At 33.7% G+C, this 7,670-nt stretch overlaps 1 long non-coding RNA gene across 2 annotated transcripts; it reads left to right on the forward strand.

Moving 5' to 3' along the window:
- Positions 1-1,873: 1,873 nt before the first annotated feature.
- On the forward strand, positions 1,874-4,450 carry LOC135737347 (uncharacterized). 2 transcript variants are annotated; one of them, XR_010528435.2, is made up of 5 exons: positions 1,874-2,317; positions 2,518-2,602; positions 3,004-3,279; positions 3,707-3,764; positions 3,886-4,450. It is a non-coding gene; the product is annotated as an uncharacterized lncRNA (long non-coding RNA). The 2 variants fall into 2 exon arrangements; XR_010528434.2 differs by lacking the exons at positions 3,707-3,764; positions 3,886-4,450 and having other exon boundaries at positions 3,004-3,402.
- The last annotated feature ends 3,220 nt before the right edge of the window (positions 4,451-7,670 follow it).

Raw genomic sequence — 7,670 nt, forward strand, 5'->3', positions numbered from 1 at the left:
TCCAATATGCCTCACCACAAATTCATCATAGTAATACATTTACTTAAACCCTAATTGCAAACCCAAGAACACACATGCACGTACGTACGTACGCGCACGCCCGCACACAAACACACACAAACACACACACACACACACACACACACACACACACACACACACACACACACACACACACACTTATGAGATGTTGGATTTACAAACCTCAGTATTTGCTATTTTCAAATCTCTGAACCACACCATCTAAGTCAGTTATGTAGGTAATACTAAATAGAGAAATAGATATAGTTTGAGTTCTAGTCATTTGTATGTGTATTTGAATATGGTTTGTGGTAAAAAAAAAACATTTACTTACAGGATTAATGTAGGATATGCAAACTATTTTGTTTTATTGCATCCAGAACCTTTTTATCCATCCACTGTCCATACACTACTGGAAACCCTAGATTCCTGTGCAGAAAATACACAGCAATACCAGTACTTAGTGGTTGACTTACAGCAGCTCTTTTTCCTCACTCACACACTAGTGGCACCTGATGAATAGTGGCAGCTGATGAATAGCCCCTTCTGCGTGGCTGAAGTAACCCCAAATCTCACAGTTATATGGGGTGTTATCTGGAACTCAAAGGTCAATTGTAGGGAAAGACGCATCTCCTTTAACGCTTTATTTTTCCGATGCTAAAAGTTAACTCTGTAAGACCCAAATATAGAAAAAAAGGTAAAAAAAAATGTTTTCACCTTTTATATGTTGTTGTAAGAGTCATCTGATGCAGAAATAAGTGGGTTTTTACATTTTAGTAAGTTTTTATAGAAATGTTGTAATATTACAATATTGGGCCTTTGGGGTAGCAGAATTGCTGTGATTTCACCCACTGTCTGAACAAATGTAAAGAACATCTAAGAGTTTATTTGCAGGGTGTACTGCAAAAAAAGGGTGTAACATTTATTATAAAAATATGCTCAGATTGTATTTACAAAACCAGATAAACTAAAAAAAAAGAAGGTATTCACGATGTTTAGCTGTGTTAACAGACATGTTCAATGATAGTAGTCCCACTTTGTTGTTTATGAAAACACCTTTTTTTTGGAAACCGTACTAATTGGCGTTATCGGTCAGAGCTGTGATCATGTCTTCTGACGTAAACCTTCTTAGGTAGTCCAGTAGTATATGGAAGGAGATGGCATCATTAGTGTTATCCATAACAGAAATATTAGTATTGCGACTGATAAAATCCTTTCTCAGACAATAATATCTGTCATGGGGCAAGCTCTGTGTTCTCGAGTAGCTTGGTTTTGATGGCGTGATGTCCACATACTCATCATATCCAAGACGTAGTATTTAATGTATTAAAAATATACTTAAAATACAAATAGTATGTTTATAATACATTTGTATTTACAACATACTTATTTGAAGTGTATTAAAAATACGTTAAATTGCATTTAAACATATTTTTTAAAAGTATACTAGAAGTACACTGGTAATAAATATATACTTAATTACATTTTTAAGAAATATGCTAAACTTAAGAATATTTTTAATGTATTTATATTAAGTGTACTAGAAGTACATTGGTAATAAATATATACTTAATTACATTTTAAAGAAATATGCTAAACTTAAGAATATTTTTAATGTATTTGTATTAAGTGTACTAGAAGTACATTGGTAATAAATATATGCTTTATTACATTTTTAAGAAATATGCTAAACTTAAGAATATTTTTAATGTATTTATATTAAGTGTACTAAAAGTATGCTGGTAATAAATATATGCATAATTACATTTTTAAGAAATATGCTTAACATAAATGTACTTCTAGTGAAGTTTTAGTATATTTGGATAAAACATACTTTTTTCAAAACATGATTCATTAATTGTAATAAGCTAACATTGAACTTTCCTCAAACATTTCAACATTATATCATTCCGATTGCATAATAAACTATTTTTTCAAAGATTTGCTTAAAATCTTACGTTTGCTAGTGTTTATGTTCAAACAACACACGTGACACACGTGACTAAACCTGATTGGTTGTTGTCATAGTAACACGTCACGGTGCTATTTGAAAGCTGTAGTTGTTCAGTGAGTTCAGTTCACGAGGTGCATGTGGTTGCTTGCGTTAAACGTATAAACTGTTAAATTAGATGGCGACTCTGCATTAAACGTATTTATTTAATTAATCGGCGATCGTATTTCACCAGAGGACTAAGATAAAACAACTCGATTTAAAATATGAGCAGTTTTAGTGGATCTGACGTCGAGGGAAAAAGTATTTCGCTTTTTGTTTGGAGATGAACGAGACAACACGAGGGTAAGTGATGACAGATTTTCGCATTTCTTTATTAAGTTAACTATTAAATAAGTAAACATTAAATTACATTTAACCCAGCTTCTTTATGTAACGTTATGTCTGTGTTGCGTGTGGTAATTTGAACATCTTTATTTTCTGACTAACGTTAGGCATTTCTCTTAAGCATTTCAGAAATCATTAAAACCTTTCTTTTTTTTTAGCACAGCGACATAAATATGACCAACCAGATCCCAAGTAGACAGGAACAAATGAAGATACAGCGCATAGAAAGACTTATTCTTGGTGGTAAGTTTGTTGTTGCTATTTGTTTTCACGTTTAAGTTTTTCTAATGTTTCTATTGCAACGCTAACGTTAGTTTAAAATAAATGTTTGAGCTGTCTTACCTGAAAATACCATGATATGACCATATGGTTATTATAACTCTAGTATTGTTCAATGACTAATGATTATATCAGTTCAATCTTGACAACCTTATTGTCTTTTTGTTTATTTTTAAATGTATTTCTAATTACATATGGACACAAAAATGACATTGTGAGAAGGGATACTTTTATTAGAGATTGTAAAACTGCCGAGGCTGGGTTTGATTATATTATATTGTCTTAAATATATTGTACTCGGGGTAAATAATTCTTAAAACGAAAACAAATCATTAATCATCATTTACCTGCCTGTTGTTTTTCAGATCAACTGCTATTGACATTTTTGAATTGGGACAATTGTGGAGTGATTCGGAAGAAAAACGTTTGCAACACATCCATTCCAGGTGGCTAATTTCTGTCCTTTTGAATTATTCTTGTAAAAACCGTTTGTTTTTATTGTAAAGCTGTAAGGGACTTGGCCTAGTCATCCTTGCATATACCATTTGGCAGGGCACCAGACTAACTTTTTTTACTAGGAGCACAGTGGCCCCCAACTGAAAATTTTAGGGGCGCAACCAGAAAATTAAGGGGCACACACGGTAAAACAACATGCTAACCAAATATTCACATGTCTACTAATTTATACTGTATTACTAATAAATACTTTAATTATAGATTCAGAAAGTACAATGTACTTTTTCAAATTCAGTGTCATATCACAAAATAAAGGTCAAATTTGCTGGTCGCACATGTGCGACCGGATGTAAAATTCAGTGGCACACTCTCAAATTTTGGTGGCCACCATTTGATAGCAGTCTGGAGCCCTGTTTGGCATCATTTCTGATTTCCTTAAATGTCCTTAAACAGAGGTGAAGCTTAAGTTTGCAAGACCACAATAGACAAACAATGGAAAATGATCTAGGTTCAAATAAAACACAATTATCAATGTAAAACATATCCTGTAATACACACAGGTTGCTTTATTTCATGAGCCTGTTCTAATCCTATCTTCATTCCCACTTGTAGAGTGCTCTGACAGATACAACTGACACGCTTGATGAGGACACAGTCAAAGCTTTAAAAGGTAAACTGAGAAGTTAACAAAACTTCCATACATGCATATCTATGCCAATTTATTTTAAACATGGATAGCCAAATGTTCATTCATTATTGGTTAATTGGTATATTTTGTTTCCTTTTCACAGACTGTGTGATAAAGCAGTCTTCAATTACTACGGTGTCTGAATTGCAAGAAGTGACCCTCCACTTAAACATGTGACATCTAAACTGTTTTGTGTTTTAGTTCAGCTTTTTATAGGTTTATCTTAAGTTGGTTAAAGGCGGAGTGCACTATTTTTGAAAGCCAATGTTAACATTTGAAATTACCTAAACAAACATGCCTCTACCCCAATAGAATCGGGACCTTCTTTTGATAGAGCCACCACACACATACGCAACCCCGGCAAGGATGTCAGTTAGTAGACACGCCCCTTACTGCTGGTTGGCTACAAGTGTGTTTTGGTAGTCGGCCCAATTTCCTTTTCCAAAGCGTTTTTCAAACATTGTGCACTCAGTCTTTAAATTGCACTTAAAACATTTTTTTTTTCAGTAACTTTTTATGCAGAGAATTACATTATGATTATTATATAATCATTGCTTATGAATATTTAGTGATTGCATATTCATAGTGTACTTTTCATTAATACATTTAATGTTAATGTTGTACAATTTGATAGAAGTAGCTCTGTAATTGCATTTCTCTGATATTTGTTTTATATGTTTCTCTTTGGTCTTAGATTGTGTATGTCTCTGTGCTTGATTAATTTACTTTAGATATTTTTGTAATGTACACAACACAATATGAAGTATATTAAATTGTTCTGTATTCAAAATATGTGTATGTGTCTTAATATTTAATGATTTTAATATAACATTTTAAATATTAAAAACAGCTTTATAATAAAATAGTAGTGTAATGCTAATACATTTCTATTAATGTAATGCTAGTATATTTCTAATATGCTGAAGTACTATTAAAGTGTTCTTAAAGCACAGTTAAATTAAGCTTTAAATGTATTCTAACTGTATTTTTAAGTGTATGAGAAGTGCATTTCACATGAATTTTAAAGAAGTACACTTAAATTGCACTAAATATATTTGAAGTTGTTCCAATTTAACACAATTTCAATATATTAAATATAATGCAAATAGATTAAAATTGACTTTAAATATATCTTGAAATGCATTTAATATATTTGAAGTGTGTTCAATATAATACATTTAATATGCATTTAGTATAGTAGCTTTTAAATATATTAAGTATGTCCCAAAAAATACTATTTAAATATATTTCTTTTTCACCTGGGATGTGCTGACATAGAGTTTTTAAATTTCTCTTTTATAGTTCAGAGGCATACCTACATACCTCCTCATCAGTTATATCAGAGTTCCATCTCAAAGTCACTTTTTCCAAATTTGGATGATATAAATGACATTGTACGCATTGTAGATAAGATAGTCCTGGCTAGTAGCTGTCACGCTCAGAACCAGGAAGTAGAGTTCAAGCTGTTGCAGACTCGGTAGATGGGCTCCTCTTCCACATGAACAGGAGGAGGAGGCACAGCTGTGTTGTCAGGATCTGTGGAGGGAGAAGTGACAGGGTTAGTGAAGGGCTTAAGCAATGAAACATGAAATGAGGGTGAAATCCTGTATTCGGGAGGTAAATTGAGCCTGTAAGTGACCTCATTCAGCTGCCTTTGCACATTGAAAAGACCAATGTAATGGGGACTTAGCTTACAACAGGGCTGGTGGAGGTGGATATCCCGGGTGGAGAGCCAGACCTTTTGGCCAAGCTGGTATTCAGGTGGGTTAGAGCGTCGTCGGTTGGCTTGGTCTTTATGCCTCCGCACTGCCTGTGGGAGATGTACGTAAGCCCAGTCCCAGACCCCCTCGCTCTGATGGAACCAATCTTCGACAGTTGGAACCGTCGAGGGCTCATCTGACCAAAGGAAGACAGGAGGTTGGTAACCCAGCATACATTGGAAGAGGATAGAGGAAGGGAGTTTTGGGCATATTCAGCCCAAGGAAGATAGCAGCTCCAGCTGTCCTGGTACTGGTGGCAGTAGGTACGGAGGTAGTGACCTATTTCTTGAATCTTCCACTCAGTCTGGCCCTTGGTTTACGGGTGGTTACCAGAAGATAGGCTTATTGTAACTCCTAAGAGCATGGCCTTTCTTAATGATGACTGTGAACAAGCCATGAACCTAACAGGCTAATTGCGGTCTGATACCTTGGTCAAAGTTATCGTAGAGCTCAGATTTCCTGGGGTTCCCATTATTTTGCAGGGTGCTGCTTTTCCTTTTCATTCTAAAATCCCAGAAAATAAAACAATACACTAAAATTGGTTAAAATATTGCAAAAGAGTGTTTCATGTTTAACAAAATGCATTTTGGAGATCATTTCATCTTCCACTCGCTTAAGTGTTCACATTAACAGAAATATTTTTTTTACCAGGGGTGCCCAAACTTTTGCATGCCACTGTACTGATATATAGTATACACATAATGTAAATTTAATTTAATTTAATTATTTGAAACACGTTATACAGGGCTCCAGACTGCCACCAAATGCTGGCATTTTGCCACCAAATTTGAAAGTGTGCCACTGAATTTTACATCCAGTTGCACATGTGCGAGCTGTAAATTTGACCCTTTTTTGTGATGTGACATTGAATTTGAAACAGTGACATTGTACTTTCTGCATCTATCATCAAAGTATTTATTAGTAATACAGTGGAAATTTGTAGAAATGTGATTATTTGGTTAGCATGTTGATTTACGGTGTGTGCCCCTAATTTTTTTGGTTGCGCCCCTAAAATTTTCAGTTGGGGGCCACTGTGCTCCTAGTGAAAAAAGTTAGTCTGGAGCCCTGTTATACTGAGCACTATACTGCATTGTTGTTCTTAACATTTGTGCGTTATATATTATTTTTTATCTTTTTCATTCATTAGATTTTTAGTAGTCTGTGTCAAATTTTATTTCAAGGTAAGATTTGTCTTTCATTAAGCTTTAGTGATCACACAGGCCCTGTTTATATGTTCTTAACCGGCATGAGTTTCTTTATTGTTACAAGATATTTTGATAAATGATGTTAAGTACACAGCTGCTCATTTACTTCCATAGGATTTCTTTTTCCTATTATGGAAGTCAATGTGTACCATCAACTGTATGATTGCCATAATTTATAAAAATATCTTGCTTTGTATTCATCAGATTACAGAAACTCTGGCAAGTTTAGAACAACATGAAGGTGAGTAAATGATAAAATTGTAAATTTTAGGTAAACTTTTAACTTATTTACTTAACCCCATGTCATCCAAGATATTTGTCTTTCTTTCTTTAGCCAAACACAGTCAGAGTTATATTAAATACTGCCCTGGCCAGTGGCGGCTGGAGACTGTTCTTCTGGGGTGCAAATTCAAAATATGTGTTCGGAGTGTCATGTGTTGCTCGTGTTTTCAAAATATGAGTTTGTTGCGTCATGTGCAGAGGTGGAAAGAGTAGTAAAATATTGTACTCAAGTAAAAGTAAAGTTACTTTAATAATATTTTACTTAAGTAAAAGTAAAGTTACTGGTCTAAAAATCTACTCAAGTAAAAGTAAAAAGTAAGTCATTTTAACTTAACTCATAGTAAAAGTAACTTTTTTTTACAACTGGGAGAGGTGGAGGATTCTAGTATACAGTAGTTCAAAAACGACTAGGGAATATAAATCTCAGACTAGTTGTTTTTAATTGTAGGAACATCTTTACAATTAAAGTGCAATAAAAAAGTTAATAAAATAAAAAGCTTTTTCTAAGAAACATTTATAGAATTGTTTGATGATTTTTACAGGTGAGTTATGCACTTTTGAAGCAAAAATAATATGAGGTCAGCAGCTAGTAAATACAATCACTATAGTAAGGTTGTAATTGATGTATTGCTGGTAACATA

The sequence above is a fragment of the Paramisgurnus dabryanus genome, chromosome 17 (assembly GCF_030506205.2).
Source record: "Paramisgurnus dabryanus chromosome 17, PD_genome_1.1, whole genome shotgun sequence".
In the NCBI taxonomy this organism is placed as follows: Eukaryota; Metazoa; Chordata; class Actinopteri; order Cypriniformes; family Cobitidae; genus Paramisgurnus; species Paramisgurnus dabryanus.